The 19,018-nt window shown below is 40.5% G+C and overlaps 1 protein-coding gene across 1 annotated transcript in view; it reads left to right on the top strand.

Annotated features, from left to right (window-relative positions):
• LOC139455475 (mannan endo-1,4-beta-mannosidase-like) overlaps positions 1-19,018 on the top strand; it is an 80,667-nt gene that overhangs the window by 52,897 nt on the left and 8,752 nt on the right. The gene's annotated exons all lie outside the window — the stretch shown is intronic.

Genomic DNA, 19,018 nt, shown 5'->3' with positions numbered 1-19,018 from the left:
CCACAAACGGTTTAGGATACAGTGGTGATGTCGTGAAGCAGGAATCTGTCAACAATGAAGCAACGTCATTGTTTATTTGTCCCCATAAGTAATGACATCACAGAATAGATACGTCAACAATCAGCTGACGTCATAGACAATCAGATTATCGGCAGTGTACACTGCCGTAGGACGTGTTGCTTTCGGGATGTATCACAAAATCAGGTTTTGTTGTGACAGGAACGGGATCAGGCAGAGGTAAGTCAGAGGCTATATTCTTTGATGCGAAAGCATTTTTTTCAATATTCAAACAGACCTTCGCGTTATGCAGTGACGTGTGTTCACTGCAGATGACTGTTTAGATTTAGTGATTGTAACCTAACTTCCTCTGTCTAGTAATTTAGTATGAATAATAGACAAAGCTTATGGTGACGAGGAAAATGTTCTTGGCAGCGTCGGCATTGCAGAAGTGAATGAATGGGCTTGCTACGAGCGTTAAATGTGCTTTTAATTGAATGTGATTGGATAACTAGTATGTTGCCCTTTCCAGGAAATGTACAGAGTTAACGTTCGGATTTGTGTAGTGACAGTTGGTTGCCGTCACATAATACGACTTGAATGTGTGTGCCTAGATGAGATCGCGTAGTTGTAAAAAGGAGAGTATCACTTGTGTTGAGGTTGGTGTTCAGATGGATCGATTCCTGTGATGTATTGAAGTCGCATTCAGTAAGGAAAAGCATTGTGTTGTCATCCTCCGTAACTATCCTGTTGTGTGGTTAACACAGGTATAATTAGTAAGTCTTTGTTTGGAAATTAAATCAGCAAGTCGCAGACGTAGTTATTACATGAGACCGCGTTTGTGCCATCAGGAACTATTTGCTGGAAGGAAGTTATTTGGTGTATATTATAGAATGTTCACTTCATTTACTCGGCAGGTGCAACGATACTTCAGATTGTTTTTAAATAGAATTCAGTTGTAAGTATGAGAGTTCTTTCCAAATACTCCCGCATGTATTACTGTAAAAACGCCAGTGGTCTACCTGAGCTTGGTTTCGTTGCTAGGATTTGATGTGCGTTCTTTGCTGTAAATATTGTGTATTTTGTTTGCAACCTGTGCTAATTCATGACAGAGAGCATCTTATTGGGTTGATAAAGGGACCGTGTCTGTCTCAGTGGCTCGTATAATCAGGAGCGACGCTTGCCAAATAATTACAGGGGTCCACAAACGGTTTAGGATACAGTGGTGATGTCGTGAAGCAGGAATCTGTCAACAATGAAGCAACGTCATTGTTTATTGTGTCCCCAAAAGTAATGACATCACAGAATCGATACGTCAACAATCAGCTGACGTCATAGACAATCAGATTATCGGCAGTGTACACTGCCGGAGTACGTGTTGCTTTTGGGATCTATTACAAAAGCAAGTTTTGTTGTGACAGGAACGGGATTAGGCAGAGGTAAGTCAGAGGCTATATTCTTTGATGCGAAAGCATTTTTTTCAATATTCAAACAGACCTTCGCGTTATGCAGTGACGTGTGTTCACTGCAGACAACTGTTTAGATTTAGTGATTGTATCCTAACTTCCTCTGTCTAGTAATTTAGTATGAATAATAGACAAAGCTTATGGTGACGAGGAAAATGTTCTTGGCAGCGTCGGCATTGTGGTAGTGAATGAATGGGCTTGCTACGAGTGTTAAATGTGCTTTTAATTGAATGTGATTGGATAACTAGTATGTTGCCCTTTCCAGGAAATGTACAGAGTTAACGTTCGGATTTGTGTAGTGACTAATGGTTGCCGTCACATAATATGACTTGAATGTGTGTGCCTAGATGAGATCGCGTAGTTGTAAAAAGGAGAGTATCACTTGTGTTGAGGTTGGTGTTCAGATGGATCGATTCCTGTGGTGTATTGAAGTCGCATTCAGTAAGGAAAAGCATTCTGTTGTCATCCCCCGTAACTATCCTGTTGTGTGGTTAACACAGGTATAATTAGTAAGTCTTTGTTTGGAAATTAAATCAACAAGTCGCAGACGTAGTTATAACATGAGACCGCGTTTGTGTCATTAGTAACTATTTGCTTGAAGGAAGTTATTTGGTGTATATTATAGAATTTTCACTTCATTTTACTCGGCAGGTGCAACGATGCTTCAGATTGTTTTTAAATAGAATTCAGTTGTAAGTATGAGGGTCCTTTCCAAATACTCCTGCATGTATTACTGTAAAAACGCCAGTGGTCTACCTGAGCTTGGTTTCGTTGCTAGGATTTGATGTGCGTTCTTTGCTGTAAATATTGTGTATTTTGTTTGCAACCTGTGCTAATTCATGACAGAGAGCATCTTATTGGGTTGATAAAGGGACCGCGTCTGTCTCAGTGGCCCGTATAATCAGGAGCGAGGCTTGCCAAATAATTACAGGGGTCCACAAACGGTTTAGGATACAGTGGTGATGTCGTGAAGCAGGAATCTGTCAACAATGAAGCAACGTCATTGTTTATTTGTCCCCATAAGTAATGACATCACAGAATAGATACGTCAACAATCAGCTGACGTCATAGACAATCAGATTATCGGCAGTGTACACTGCCGTAGGACGTGTTGCTTTCGGGATGTATCACAAAATCAAGTTTTGTTGTGACAGGAACGGGATCAGGCAGAGGTAAGTCAGAGGCTATATTCTTTGATGCGAAAGCATTTTTTTCAATATTCAAACAGACCTTCGCGTTATGCAGTGACGTGTGTTCACTGCAGATGACTGTTTAGATTTAGTGATTGTAACCTAACTTCCTCTGTCTAGTAATTTAGTATGAATAATAGACAAAGCTTATGGTGACGAGGAAAATGTTCTTGGCAGCGTCGGCATTGCAGAAGTGAATGAATGGGCTTGCTACGAGCGTTAAATGTGCTTTTAATTGAATGTGATTGGATAACTAGTATGTTGCCCTTTCCAGGAAATGTACAGAGTTAACGTTCGGATTTGTGTAGTGACAGTTGGTTGCCGTCACATAATACGACTTGAATGTGTGTGCCTAGATGAGATCGCGTAGTTGTAAAAAGGAGAGTATCACTTGTGTTGAGGTTGGTGTTCAGATGGATCGATTCCTGTGATGTATTGAAGTCGCATTCAGTAAGGAAAAGCATTGTGTTGTCATCCTCCGTAACTATCCTGTTGTGTGGTTAACACAGGTATAATTAGTAAGTCTTTGTTTGGAAATTAAATCAGCAAGTCGCAGACGTAGTTATTACATGAGACCGCGTTTGTGCCATCAGGAACTATTTGCTGGAAGGAAGTTATTTGGTGTATATTATAGAATGTTCACTTCATTTACTCGGCAGGTGCAACGATACTTCAGATTGTTTTTAAATAGAATTCAGTTGTAAGTATGAGAGTTCTTTCCAAATACTCCCGCATGTATTACTGTAAAAACGCCAGTGGTCTACCTGAGCTTGGTTTCGTTGCTAGGATTTGATGTGCGTTCTTTGCTGTAAATATTGTGTATTTTGTTTGCAACCTGTGCTAATTCATGACAGAGAGCATCTTATTGGGTTGATAAAGGGACCGTGTCTGTCTCAGTGGCTCGTATAATCAGGAGCGACGCTTGCCAAATAATTACAGGGGTCCACAAACGGTTTAGGATACAGTGGTGATGTCGTGAAGCAGGAATCTGTCAACAATGAAGCAACGTCATTGTTTATTTGTCCCCATAAGTAATGACATCACAGAATAGATACGTCAACAATCAGCTGACGTCATAGACAATCAGATTATCGGCAGTGTACACTGCCGGAGTACGTGTTGCTTTCGGGATGTATCACAAAAGCAGGTTTTGTTGTGACAGGAACGGGATCAGGCAGAGGTAAGTCAGAGGCTATATTCTTTGATGCGAAAGCATTTTTTTCAATATTCAAACAGACCTTCGCGTTATGCAGTGACGTGTGTTCACTGCAGATGACTGTTTAGATTTAGTGATTGTAACCTAACTTCCTCTGTCTAGTAGTTTTAGTATGAATAATAGACAAAGCTTATGGTGACGAGGAAAATGTTCTTGGCAGCGTCGGCATTGCAGAAGTGAATGAATGGGCTTGCTACGAGCGTTAAATGTGCTTTTAATTGAATGTGATTGGATAACTAGTATGTTGCCCTTTCCAGGAAATGTACAGAGTTAACGTTCGGATTTGTGTAGTGACAGTTGGTTGCCGTCACATAATACGACTTGAATGTGTGTGCCTAGATGAGATCGCGTAGTTGTAAAAAGGAGAGTATCACTTGTGTTGAGGTTGGTGTTCAGATGGATCGATTCCTGTGATGTATTGAAGTCGCATTCAGTAAGGAAAAGCATTCTGTTGTCATCCTCCGTAACTATCCTGTTGTGTTGTTAACACAGGTATAATTAGTAAGTCTTTGTTTGGAAATTAAATCAGCAAGTCGCAGACGTAGTTATTACATGAGACCGCGTTTGTGCCATCAGGAACTATTTGCTGGAAGGAAGTTATTTGGTGTATATTATAGAATGTTCACTTCATTTACTCGGCAGGTGCAAGGATGCTTCAGATTGTTTTTAAATAGAATTCAGTTGTAAGTATGAGGGTTCTTTCCAAATACTCCCGCATGTATTACTGTAAAAACGCCAGTGGTCTACCTGAGCTTGGTTTCGTTGCTAGGATTTGATGTGCGTTCTTTGCTGTAGATATTGTGTATTTTGTTTGCAACCTGTGCTAATTCATGACAGAGAGCATCTTATTGGGTTGATAAAGGAACCGTGTCTGTCTCAGTGGCTCGTATAATCAGGAGCGAGGCTTGCCAAATAATTACAGGGGTCCACAAACGGTTTAGGATACAGTGGTGATGTCGTTAAGCAGGAATCTGTGACGTCAACAATGAAGCAACGTCATTGTTTATTGTGTCCCCAAAAGTAATGACATCACAGAATCGATACGTCAACAATCAGCTGACGTCATAGACAATCAGATTATCGGCAGTGTACACTGCCGGAGTACGTGTTGCTTTTGGGATCTATTACAAAAGCAAGTTTTGTTGTGACAGGAACGGGATTAGGCAGAGGTAAGTCAGAGGCTATATTCTTTGATGCGAAAGCATTTTTTTCAATATTCAAACAGACCTTCGCGTTATGCAGTGACGTGTGTTCACTGCAGACAACTGTTTAGATTTAGTGATTGTATCCTAACTTCCTCTGTCTAGTAATTTAGTATGAATAATAGACAAAGCTTATGGTGACGAGGAAAATGTTCTTGGCAGCGTCGGCATTGTGGTAGTGAATGAATGGGCTTGCTACGAGTGTTAAATGTGCTTTTAATTGAATGTGATTGGATAACTAGTATGTTGCCCTTTCCAGGAAATGTACAGAGTTAACGTTCGGATTTGTGTAGTGACTAATGGTTGCCGTCACATAATATGACTTGAATGTGTGTGCCTAGATGAGATCGCGTAGTTGTAAAAAGGAGAGTATCACTTGTGTTGAGGTTGGTGTTCAGATGGATCGATTCCTGTGGTGTATTGAAGTCGCATTCAGTAAGGAAAAGCATTCTGTTGTTATCCCCCGTAACTATCCTGTTGTGTGGTTAACACAGGTATAATTAGTAAGTCTTTGTTTGGAAATTAAATCAACAAGTCGCAGACGTAGTTATAACATGAGACCGCGTTTGTGTCATTAGTAACTATTTGCTTGAAGGAAGTTATTTGGTGTATATTATAGAATTTTCACTTCATTTAGTCGGCAGGTGCAACGATGCTTCAGATTGTTTTTAAATAGAATTCAGTTGTAAGTATGAGGGTCCTTTCCAAATACTCCTGCATGTATTACTGTAAAAACGCCAGTGGTCTACCTGAGCTTGGTTTCGTTGCTAGGATTTGATGTGCGTTCTTTGCTGTAAATATTGTGTATTTTGTTTGCAACCTGTGCTAATTCATGACAGAGAGCATCTTATTGGGTTGATAAAGGGACCGCGTCTGTCTCAGTGGCCCGTATAATCAGGAACGAGGCTTGCCAAATAATTACAGGGGTCCACAAACGGTTTAGGATACAGTGGTGATGTCGTGAAGCAGGAATCTGTCAACAATGAAGCAACGTCATTGTTTATTTGTCCCCATAAGTAATGACATCACAGAATAGATACGTCAACAATCAGCTGACGTCATAGACAATCAGATTATCGGCAGTGTACACTGCCGTAGGACGTGTTGCTTTCGGGATGTATCACAAAAGCAGGTTTTGTTGTGACAGGAACGGGATCAGGCAGAGGTAAGTCAGAGGCTATATTCTTTGATGCGAAAGCATTTTTTTCAATATTCAAACAGACCTTCGCGTTATGCAGTGACGTGTGTTCACTGCAGATGACTGTTTAGATTTAGTGATTGTAACCTAACTTCCTCTGTCTAGTAATTTAGTATGAATAATAGACAAAGCTTATGGTGACGAGGAAAATGTTCTTGGCAGCGTCGGCATTGCAGAAGTGAATGAATGGGCTTGCTACGAGCGTTAAATGTGCTTTTAATTGAATGTGATTGGATAACTAGTATGTTGCCCTTTCCAGGAAATGTACAGAGTTAACGTTCGGATTTGTGTAGTGACAGTTGGTTGCCGTCACATAATACGACTTGAATGTGTGTGCCTAGATGAGATCGCGTAGTTGTAAAAAGGAGAGTATCACTTGTGTTGAGGTTGGTGTTCAGATGGATCGATTCCTGTGATGTATTGAAGTCGCATTCAGTAAGGAAAAGCATTCTGTTGTCATCCTCCGTAACTATCCTGTTGTGTGGTTAACACAGGTATAATTAGTAAGTCTTTGTTTGGAAATTAAATCAGCAAGTCGCAGACGTAGTTATTACATGAGACCGCGTTTGTGCCATCAGGAACTATTTGCTGGAAGGAAGTTATTTGGTGTATATTATAGAATGTTCACTTCATTTACTCGGCAGGTGCAACGATACTTCAGATTGTTTTTAAATAGAATTCAGTTGTAAGTATGAGAGTTCTTTCCAAATACTCCCGCATGTATTACTGTAAAAACGCCAGTGGTCTACCTGAGCTTGGTTTCGTTGCTAGGATTTGATGTGCGTTCTTTGCTGTAAATATTGTGTATTTTGTTTGCAACCTGTGCTAATTCATGACAGAGAGCATCTTATTGGGTTGATAAAGGGACCGTGTCTGTCTCAGTGGCTCGTATAATCAGGAGCGACGCTTGCCAAATAATTACAGGGGTCCACAAACGGTTTAGGATACAGTGGTGATGTCGTGAAGCAGGAATCTGTCAACAATGAAGCAACGTCATTGTTTATTTGTCCCCATAAGTAATGACATCACAGAATAGATACGTCAACAATCAGCTGACGTCATAGACAATCAGATTATCGGCAGTGTACACTGCCGTAGGACGTGTTGCTTTCGGGATGTATCACAAAATCAGGTTTTGTTGTGACAGGAACGGGATCAGGCAGAGGTAAGTCAGAGGCTATATTCTTTGATGCGAAAGCATTTTTTTCAATATTCAAACAGACCTTCGCGTTATGCAGTGACGTGTGTTCACTGCAGATGACTGTTTAGATTTAGTGATTGTAACCTAACTTCCTCTGTCTAGTAATTTAGTATGAATAATAGACAAAGCTTATGGTGACGAGGAAAATGTTCTTGGCAGCGTCGGCATTGCAGAAGTGAATGAATGGGCTTGCTACGAGCGTTAAATGTGCTTTTAATTGAATGTGATTGGATAACTAGTATGTTGCCCTTTCCAGGAAATGTACAGAGTTAACGTTCGGATTTGTGTAGTGACAGTTGGTTGCCGTCACATAATACGACTTGAATGTGTGTGCCTAGATGAGATCGCGTAGTTGTAAAAAGGAGAGTATCACTTGTGTTGAGGTTGGTGTTCAGATGGATCGATTCCTGTGATGTATTGAAGTCGCATTCAGTAAGGAAAAGCATTCTGTTGTCATCCTCCGTAACTATCCTGTTGTGTGGTTAACACAGGTATAATTAGTAAGTCTTTGTTTGGAAATTAAATCAGCAAGTCGCAGACGTAGTTATTACATGAGACCGCGTTTGTGCCATCAGGAACTATTTGCTGGAAGGAAGTTATTTGGTGTATATTATAGAATGTTCACTTCATTTACTCGGCAGGTGCAACGATACTTCAGATTGTTTTTAAATAGAATTCAGTTGTAAGTATGAGAGTTCTTTCCAAATACTCCCGCATGTATTACTGTAAAAACGCCAGTGGTCTACCTGAGCTTGGTTTCGTTGCTAGGATTTGATGTGCGTTCTTTGCTGTAAATATTGTGTATTTTGTTTGCAACCTGTGCTAATTCATGACAGAGAGCATCTTATTGGGTTGATAAAGGGACCGTGTCTGTCTCAGTGGCTCGTATAATCAGGAGCGACGCTTGCCAAATAATTACAGGGGTCCACAAACGGTTTAGGATACAGTGGTGATGTCGTGAAGCAGGAATCTGTCAACAATGAAGCAACGTCATTGTTTATTTGTCCCCATAAGTAATGACATCACAGAATAGATACGTCAACAATCAGCTGACGTCATAGACAATCAGATTATCGGCAGTGTACACTGCCGTAGGACGTGTTGCTTTCGGGATGTATCACAAAATCAGGTTTTGTTGTGACAGGAACGGGATCAGGCAGAGGTAAGTCAGAGGCTATATTCTTTGATGCGAAAGCATTTTTTTCAATATTCAAACAGACCTTCGCGTTATGCAGTGACGTGTGTTCACTGCAGATGACTGTTTAGATTTAGTGATTGTAACCTAACTTCCTCTGTCTAGTAATTTAGTATGAATAATAGACAAAGCTTATGGTGACGAGGAAAATGTTCTTGGCAGCGTCGGCATTGCAGAAGTGAATGAATGGGCTTGCTACGAGCGTTAAATGTGCTTTTAATTGAATGTGATTGGATAACTAGTATGTTGCCCTTTCCAGGAAATGTACAGAGTTAACGTTCGGATTTGTGTAGTGACAGTTGGTTGCCGTCACATAATACGACTTGAATGTGTGTGCCTAGATGAGATCGCGTAGTTGTAAAAAGGAGAGTATCACTTGTGTTGAGGTTGGTGTTCAGATGGATCGATTCCTGTGATGTATTGAAGTCGCATTCAGTAAGGAAAAGCATTCTGTTGTCATCCTCCGTAACTATCCTGTTGTGTTGTTAACACAGGTATAATTAGTAAGTCTTTGTTTGGAAATTAAATCAGCAAGTCGCAGACGTAGTTATTACATGAGACCGCGTTTGTGCCATCAGGAACTATTTGCTGGAAGGAAGTTATTTGGTGTATATTATAGAATGTTCACTTCATTTACTCGGCAGGTGCAACGATACTTCAGATTGTTTTTAAATAGAATTCAGTTGTAAGTATGAGGGTCCTTTCCAAATACTCCCGCATGTATTACTGTAAAAACGCCAGTGGTCTACCTGAGCTTGGTTTCGTTGCTAGGATTTGATGTGCGTTCTTTGCTGTAGATATTGTGTATTTTGTTTGCAACCTGTGCTAATTCATGACAGAGAGCATCTTATTGGGTTGATAAAGGAACCGTGTCTGTCTCAGTGGCTCGTATAATCAGGAGCGAGGCTTGCCAAATAATTACAGGGGTCCACAAACGGTTTAGGATACAGTGGTGATGTCGTGAAGCAGGAATCTGTCAACAATGAAGCAACGTCATTGTTTATTTGTCCCCATAAGTAATGACATCACAGAATAGATACGTCAACAATCAGCTGACGTCATAGACAATCAGATTATCGGCAGTGTACACTGCCGTAGGACGTGTTGCTTTCGGAATGTATCACAAAAGCAGGTTTTGTTGTGACAGGAACGGGATCAGGCAGAGGTAAGTCAGAGGCTATATTCTTTGATGCGAAAGCATTTTTTTCAATATTCAAACAGACCTTCGCGTTATGCAGTGACGTGTGTTCACTGCAGATGACTGTTTAGATTTAGTGATTGTAACCTAACTTCCTCTGTCTAGTAATTTAGTATGAATAATAGACAAAGCTTATGGTGACGAGGAAAATGTTCTTGGCAGCGTCGACATTGCAGAAGTGAATGAATGGGCTTGCTACGAGCGTTAAATGTGCTTTTAATTGAATGTGATTGGATAACTAGTATGTTGCCCTTTCCAGGAAATGTACAGAGTTAACGTTCGGATTTGTGTAGTGACGGTTGGTTGCCGTCACATAATACGACTTGAATGTGTGTGCCTAGATGAGATTGCGTAGTTGTAAAAAGGAGAGTATCACTTGTGTTGAGGTTGGTGTTCAGATGGATCGATTCCTGTGATGTATTGAAGTCGCATTCAGTAAGGAAAAGCATTCTGTTGTCATCCTCCGTAACTATCCTGTTGTGTTGTTAACACAGGTATAATTAGTAAGTCTTTGTTTGGAAATTAAATCAGCAAGTCGCAGACGTAGTTATTACATGAGACCGCGTTTGTGCCATCAGGAACTATTTGCTGGAAGGAAGTTATTTGGTGTATATTATAGAATGTTCACTTCATTTACTCGGCAGGTGCAACGATACTTCAGATTGTTTTTAAATAGAATTCAGTTGTAAGTATGAGGGTTCTTTCCAAATACTCCCGCATGTATTACTGTAAAAACGCCAGTGGTCTACCTGAGCTTGGTTTCGTTGCTAGGATTTGATGTGCGTTCTTTGCTGTAGATATTGTGTATTTTGTTTGCAACCTGTGCTAATTCATGACAGAGAGCATCTTATTGGGTTGATAAAGGGACCGTGTCTGTCTCAGTGGCTCGTATAATCAGGAGCGACGCTTGCCAAATAATTACAGGGGTCCACAAACGGTTTAGGATACAGTGGTGATGTCGTGAAGCAGGAATCTGTCAACAATGAAGCAACGTCATTGTTTATTTGTCCCCATAAGTAATGACATCACAGAATAGATACGTCAACAATCAGCTGACGTCATAGACAATCAGATTATCGGCAGTGTACACTGCCGTAGGACGTGTTGCTTTCGGGATGTATCACAAAATCAGGTTTTGTTGTGACAGGAACGGGATCAGGCAGAGGTAAGTCAGAGGCTATATTCTTTGATGCGAAAGCATTTTTTTCAATATTCAAACAGAACTTCGCGTTATGCAGTGACGTGTGTTCACTGCAGATGACTGTTTAGATTTAGTGATTGTAACCTAACTTCCTCTGTCTAGTAATTTAGTATGAATAATAGACAAAGCTTATGGTGACGAGGAAAATGTTCTTGGCAGCGTCGGCATTGCAGAAGTGAATGAATGGGCTTGCTACGAGCGTTAAATGTGCTTTTAATTGAATGTGATTGGATAACTAGTATGTTGCCCTTTCCAGGAAATGTACAGAGTTAACGTTCGGATTTGTGTAGTGACAGTTGGTTGCCGTCACATAATACGACTTGAATGTGTGTGCCTAGATGAGATCGCGTAGTTGTAAAAAGGAGAGTATCACTTGTGTTGAGGTTGGTGTTCAGATGGATCGATTCCTGTGATGTATTGAAGTCGCATTCAGTAAGGAAAAGCATTCTGTTGTCATCCTCCGTAACTATCCTGTTGTGTTGTTAACACAGGTATAATTAGTAAGTCTTTGTTTGGAAATTAAATCAGCAAGTCGCAGACGTAGTTATTACATGAGACCGCGTTTGTGCCATCAGGAACTATTTGCTGGAAGGAAGTTATTTGGTGTATATTATAGAATGTTCACTTCATTTACTCGGCAGGTGCAACGATACTTCAGATTGTTTTTAAATAGAATTCAGTTGTAAGTATGAGGGTCCTTTCCAAATACTCCCGCATGTATTACTGTAAAAACGCCAGTGGTCTACCTGAGCTTGGTTTCGTTGCTAGGATTTGATGTGCGTTCTTTGCTGTAGATATTGTGTATTTTGTTTGCAACCTGTGCTAATTCATGACAGAGAGCATCTTATTGGGTTGATAAAGGAACCGTGTCTGTCTCAGTGGCTCGTATAATCAGGAGCGACGCTTGCCAAATAATTACAGGGGTCCACAAACGGTTTAGGATACAGTGGTGATGTCGTGAAGCAGGAATCTGTCAACAATGAAGCAACGTCATTGTTTATTTGTCCCCATAAGTAATGACATCACAGAATAGATACGTCAACAATCAGCTGACGTCATAGACAATCAGATTATCGGCAGTGTACACTGCCGTAGGACGTGTTGCTTTCGGAATGTATCACAAAAGCAGGTTTTGTTGTGACAGGAACGGGATCAGGCAGAGGTAAGTCAGAGGCTATATTCTTTGATGCGAAAGCATTTTTTTCAATATTCAAACAGACCTTCGCGTTATGCAGTGACGTGTGTTCACTGCAGATGACTGTTTAGATTTAGTGATTGTAACCTAACTTCCTCTGTCTAGTAATTTAGTATGAATAATAGACAAAGCTTATGGTGACGAGGAAAATGTTCTTGGCAGCGTCGGCATTGCAGAAGTGAATGAATGGGCTTGCTACGAGCGTTAAATGTGCTTTTAATTGAATGTGATTGGATAACTAGTATGTTGCCCTTTCCAGGAAATGTACAGAGTTAACGTTCGGATTTGTGTAGTGACGGTTGGTTGCCGTCACATAATACGACTTGAATGTGTGTGCCTAGATGAGATTGCGTAGTTGTAAAAAGGAGAGTATCACTTGTGTTGAGGTTGGTGTTCAGATGGATCGATTCCTGTGATGTATTGAAGTCGCATTCAGTAAGGAAAAGCATTCTGTTGTCATCCTCCGTAACTATCCTGTTGTGTTGTTAACACAGGTATAATTAGTAAGTCTTTGTTTGGAAATTAAATCAGCAAGTCGCAGACGTAGTTATTACATGAGACCGCGTTTGTGCCATCAGGAACTATTTGCTGGAAGGAAGTTATTTGGTGTATATTATAGAATGTTCACTTCATTTACTCGGCAGGTGCAACGATACTTCAGATTGTTTTTAAATAGAATTCAGTTGTAAGTATGAGGGTTCTTTCCAAATACTCCCGCATGTATTACTGTAAAAACGCCAGTGGTCTACCTGAGCTTGGTTTCGTTGCTAGGATTTGATGTGCGTTCTTTGCTGTAAATATTGTGTATTTTGTTTGCAACCTGTGCTAATTCATGACAGAGAGCATCTTATTGGGTTGATAAAGGGACCGTGTCTGTCTCAGTGGCTCGTATAATCAGGAGCGACGCTTGCCAAATAATTACAGGGGTCCACAAACGGTTTAGGATACAGTGGTGATGTCGTGAAGCAGGAATCTGTCAACAATGAAGCAACGTCATTGTTTATTTGTCCCCATAAGTAATGACATCACAGAATAGATACGTCAACAATCAGCTGACGTCATAGACAATCAGATTATCGGCAGTGTACACTGCCGTAGGACGTGTTGCTTTCGGGATGTATCACAAAATCAGGTTTTGTTGTGACAGGAACGGGATCAGGCAGAGGTAAGTCAGAGGCTATATTCTTTGATGCGAAAGCATTTTTTTCAATATTCAAACAGACCTTCGCGTTATGCAGTGACGTGTGTTCACTTCAGATGACTGTTTAGATTTAGTGATTGTAACCTAACTTCCTCTGTCTAGTAATTTAGTATGAATAATAGACAAAGCTTATGGTGACGAGGAAAATGTTCTTGGCAGCGTCGGCATTGCAGAAGTGAATGAATGGGCTTGCTACGAGCGTTAAATGTGCTTTTAATTGAATGTGATTGGATAACTAGTATGTTGCCCTTTCCAGGAAATGTACAGAGTTAACGTTCGGATTTGTGTAGTGACAGTTGGTTGCCGTCACATAATACGACTTGAATGTGTGTGCCTAGATGAGATCGCGTAGTTGTAAAAAGGAGAGTATCACTTGTGTTGAGGTTGGTGTTCAGATGGATCGATTCCTGTGATGTATTGAAGTCGCATTCAGTAAGGAAAAGCATTGTGTTGTCATCCTCCGTAACTATCCTGTTGTGTTGTTAACACAGGTATAATTAGTAAGTCTTTGTTTGGAAATTAAATCAGCAAGTCGCAGACGTAGTTATTACATGAGACCGCGTTTGTGCCATCAGGAACTATTTGCTGGAAGGAAGTTATTTGGTGTATATTATAGAATGTTCACTTCATTTACTCGGCAGGTGCAAGGATGCTTCAGATTGTTTTTAAATAGAATTCAGTTGTAAGTATGAGGGTTCTTTCCAAATACTCCCGCATGTATTACTGTAAAAACGCCAGTGGTCTACCTGAGCTTGGTTTCGTTGCTAGGATTTGATGTGCGTTCTTTGCTGTAGATATTGTGTATTTTGTTTGCAACCTGTGCTAATTCATGACAGAGAGCATCTTATTGGGTTGATAAAGGAACCGTGTCTGTCTCAGTGGCTCGTATAATCAGGAGCGAGGCTTGCCAAATAATTACAGGGGTCCACAAACGGTTTAGGATACAGTGGTGATGTCGTTAAGCAGGAATCTGTGACGTCAACAATGAAGCAACGTCATTGTTTATTGTGTCCCCAAAAGTAATGACATCACAGAATCGATACGTCAACAATCAGCTGACGTCATAGACAATCAGATTATCGGCAGTGTACACTGCCGGAGTACGTGTTGCTTTTGGGATCTATTACAAAAGCAAGTTTTGTTGTGACAGGAACGGGATTAGGCAGAGGTAAGTCAGAGGCTATATTCTTTGATGCGAAAGCATTTTTTTCAATATTCAAACAGACCTTCGCGTTATGCAGTGACGTGTGTTCACTGCAGACAACTGTTTAGATTTAGTGATTGTATCCTAACTTCCTCTGTCTAGTAATTTAGTATGAATAATAGACAAAGCTTATGGTGACGAGGAAAATGTTCTTGGCAGCGTCGGCATTGTGGTAGTGAATGAATGGGCTTGCTACGAGTGTTAAATGTGCTTTTAATTGAATGTGATTGGATAACTAGTATGTTGCCCTTTCCAGGAAATGTACAGAGTTAACGTTCGGATTTGTGTAGTGACTAATGGTTGCCGTCACATAATATGACTTGAATGTGTGTGCCTAGATGAGATCGCGTAGTTGTAAAAAGGAGAGTATCACTTGTGTTGAGGTTGGTGTTCAGATGGATCGATTCCTGTGGTGTATTGAAGTCGCATTCAGTAAGGAAAAGCATTCTGTTGTCATCCCCCGTAACTATCCTGTTGTGTGGTTAACACAGGTATAATTAGTAAGTCTTTGTTTGGAAATTAAATCAACAAGTCGCAGACGTAGTTATAACATGAGACCGCGTTTGTGTCATTAGTAACTATTTGCTTGAAGGAAGTTATTTGGTGTATATTATAGAATGTTCACTTCATTTTACTCGGCAGGTGCAACGATGCTTCAGATTGTTTTTAAATAGAATTCAGTTGTAAGTATGAGGGTCCTTTCCAAATACTCCCGCATGTATTACTGTAAAAACGCCAGTGGTCTACCTGAGCTTGGTTTCGTTGCTAGGATTTGATGTGCGTTCTTTGCTGTAAATATTGTGTATTTTGTTTGCAACCTGTGCTAATTCATGACAGAGAGCATCTTATTGGGTTGATAAAGGGACCGCGTCTGTCTCAGTGGCCCGTATAATCAGGAGCGAGGCTTGCCAAATAATTACAGGGGTCCACAAACGGTTTAGGATACAGTGGTGATGTCGTGAAGCAGGAATCTGTCAACAATGAAGCAACGTCATTGTTTATTTGTCCCCATAAGTAATGACATCACAGAATAGATACGTCAACAATCAGCTGACGTCATAGACAATCAGATTATCGGCAGTGTACACTGCCGTAGGACGTGTTGCTTTCGGGATGTATCACAAAAGCAGGTTTTGTTGTGACAGGAACGGGATCAGGCAGAGGTAAGTCAGAGGCTATATTCTTTGATGCGAAAGCATTTTTTTCAATATTCAAACAGACCTTCGCGTTATGCAGTGACGTGTGTTCACTGCAGATGACTGTTTAGATTTAGTGATTGTAACCTAACTTCCTCTGTCTAGTAATTTAGTATGAATAATAGACAAAGCTTATGGTGACGAGGAAAATGTTCTTGGCAGCGTCGGCATTGCAGAAGTGAATGAATGGGCTTGCTACGAGCGTTAAATGTGCTTTTAATTGAATGTGATTGGATAACTAGTATGTTGCCCTTTCCAGGAAATGTACAGAGTTAACGTTCGGATTTGTGTAGTGACAGTTGGTTGCCGTCACATAATACGACTTGAATGTGTGTGCCTAGATGAGATCGCGTAGTTGTAAAAAGGAGAGTATCACTTGTGTTGAGGTTGGTGTTCAGATGGATCGATTCCTGTGATGTATTGAAGTCGCATTCAGTAAGGAAAAGCATTCTGTTGTCATCCTCCGTAACTATCCTGTTGTGTGGTTAACACAGGTATAATTAGTAAGTCTTTGTTTGGAAATTAAATCAGCAAGTCGCAGACGTAGTTATTACATGAGACCGCGTTTGTGCCATCAGGAACTATTTGCTGGAAGGAAGTTATTTGGTGTATATTATAGAATGTTCACTTCATTAACTCGGCAGGTGCAACGATACTTCAGATTGTTTTTAAATAGAATTCAGTTGTAAGTATGAGAGTTCTTTCCAAATACTCCCGCATGTATTACTGTAAAAACGCCAGTGGTCTACCTGAGCTTGGTTTCGTTGCTAGGATTTGATGTGCGTTCTTTGCTGTAAATATTGTGTATTTTGTTTGCAACCTGTGCTAATTCATGACAGAGAGCATCTTATTGGGTTGATAAAGGGACCGTGTCTGTCTCAGTGGCTCGTATAATCAGGAGCGACGCTTGCCAAATAATTACAGGGGTCCACAAACGGTTTAGGATACAGTGGTGATGTCGTGAAGCAGGAATCTGTCAACAATGAAGCAACGTCATTGTTTATTTGTCCCCATAAGTAATGACATCACAGAATAGATACGTCAACAATCAGCTGACGTCATAGACAATCAGATTATCGGCAGTGTACACTGCCGTAGGACGTGTTGCTTTCGGGATGTATCACAAAATCAGGTTTTGTTGTGACAGGAACGGGATCAGGCAGAGGTAAGTCAGAGGCTATATTCTTTGATGCGAAAGCATTTTTTTCAATATTCAAACAGACCTTCGCGTTATGCAGTGACGTGTGTTCACTGCAGATGACTGTTTAGATTTAGTGATTGTAACCTAACTTCCTCTGTCTAGTAATTTAGTATGAATAATAGACAAAGCTTATGGTGACGAGGAAAATGTTCTTGGCAGCGTCGGCATTGCAGAAGTGAATGAATGGGCTTGCTACGAGCGTTAAATGTGCTTTTAATTGAATGTGATTGGATAACTAGTATGTTGCCCTTTCCAGGAAATGTACAGAGTTAACGTTCGGATTTGTGTAGTGACAGTTGGTTGCCGTCACATAATACGACTTGAATGTGTGTGCCTAGATGAGATCGCGTAGTTGTAAAAAGGAGAGTATCACTTGTGTTGAGGTTGGTGTTCAGATGGATCGATTCCTGTGATGTATTGAAGTCGCAGTCAGTAAGGAAAAGCATTGTGTTGTCATCCTCCGTAACTATCCTGTTGTGTTGTTAACACAGGTATAATTAGTAAGTCTTTGTTTGGAAATTAAATCAGCAAGTCGCAGACGTAGTTATTACATGAGACCGCGTTTGTGCCATCAGGAACTATTTGCTGGAAGGAAGTTATTTGGTGTATATTATAGAATGTTCACTTCATTTACTCGGCAGGTGCAAGGATGCTTCAGATTGTTTTTAAATAGAATTCAGTTGTAAGTATGAGGGTTCTTTCCAAATACTCCCGCATGTATTACTGTAAAAACGCCAGTGGTCTACCTGAGCTTGGTTTCGTTGCTAGGATTTGATGTGCGTTCTTTGCTGTAGATATTGTGTATTTTGTTTGCAACCTGTGCTAATTCATGACAGAGAGCATCTTATTGGGTTGATAAAGGAACCGTGTCTGTCTCAGTGGCTCGTATAATCAGGAGCGAGGCTTGCCAAATAATTACAGGGGTCCACAAACGGTTTAGGATACAGTGGTGATGTCGTTAAGCAGGAATCTGTGACGTCAACAATGAAGCAACGTCATTGTTTATTGTGTCCCCAAAAGTAATGACATCACAGAATCGATACGTCAACAATCAGCTGACGTCATAGACAATCAGATTATCGGCAGTGTACACTGCCGGAGTACGTGTTGCTTTTGGGATCTATTACAAAAGCAAGTTTTGTTGTGACAGGAACGGGATTAGGCAGAGGTAAGTCAGAGGCTATATTCTTTGATGCGAAAGCATTTTTTTCAATATTCAAACAGACCTTCGCGTTATGCAGTGACGTGTGTTCACTGCAGACAACTGTTTAGATTTAGTGATTGTATCCTAACTTCCTCTGTCTAGTAATTTAGTATGAATAATAGACAAAGCTTATGGTGACGAGGAAAATGTTCTTGGCAGCGTCGGCATTGTGGTAGTGAATGAATGGGCTTGCTACGAGTGTTAAATGTGCTTTTAATTGAATGTGCTTGGATAACTAGTATGTTGCCCTTTCCAGGAAATGTACAGAGTTAACGTTCGGATTTGTGTAGTGACTAATGGTTGCCGTCACATAATATGACTTGAATGTGTGTGCCTAGATGAGATCGCGTAGTTGTAAAAAGGAGAGTATCACTTGTGTTGAGGTTTAGGTGTTCAGATGGATCGATTCCTGTGGTGTATTGAAGTCGCATTCAGTAAGGAAAAGCATTCTGTTGTCATCCCCCGTAACTATCCTGTTGTGTGGTTAACACAGGTATAATTAGTAAGTCTTTGTTTGGAAATTAAATCAACAAGTCGCAGACGTAGTTATAACATGAGACCGCGTTTGTGTCATTAGTAACTATTTGCTTGAAGGAAGTTATTTGGTGTATATTATAGAATTTTCACTTCATTTTACTCGGCAGGTGCAACGATGCTTCAGATTGTTTTTAAATAGAATTCAGTTGTAAGTATGAGGGTCCTTTCCAAATACTCCCGCATGTATTACTGTAAAAACGCCAGTGGTCTACCTGA

Source organism: Haliotis cracherodii, unplaced genomic scaffold (assembly GCF_022045235.1).
Source record: "Haliotis cracherodii isolate W230 unplaced genomic scaffold, xgHalCrac1.p SCAF_11, whole genome shotgun sequence".
Classification (NCBI taxonomy): Eukaryota; Metazoa; Mollusca; class Gastropoda; order Lepetellida; family Haliotidae; genus Haliotis; species Haliotis cracherodii.
The sequence above is the reverse complement of the archived record's forward strand: the minus strand, read 5'-3'. Positions and strand labels throughout refer to the sequence as shown.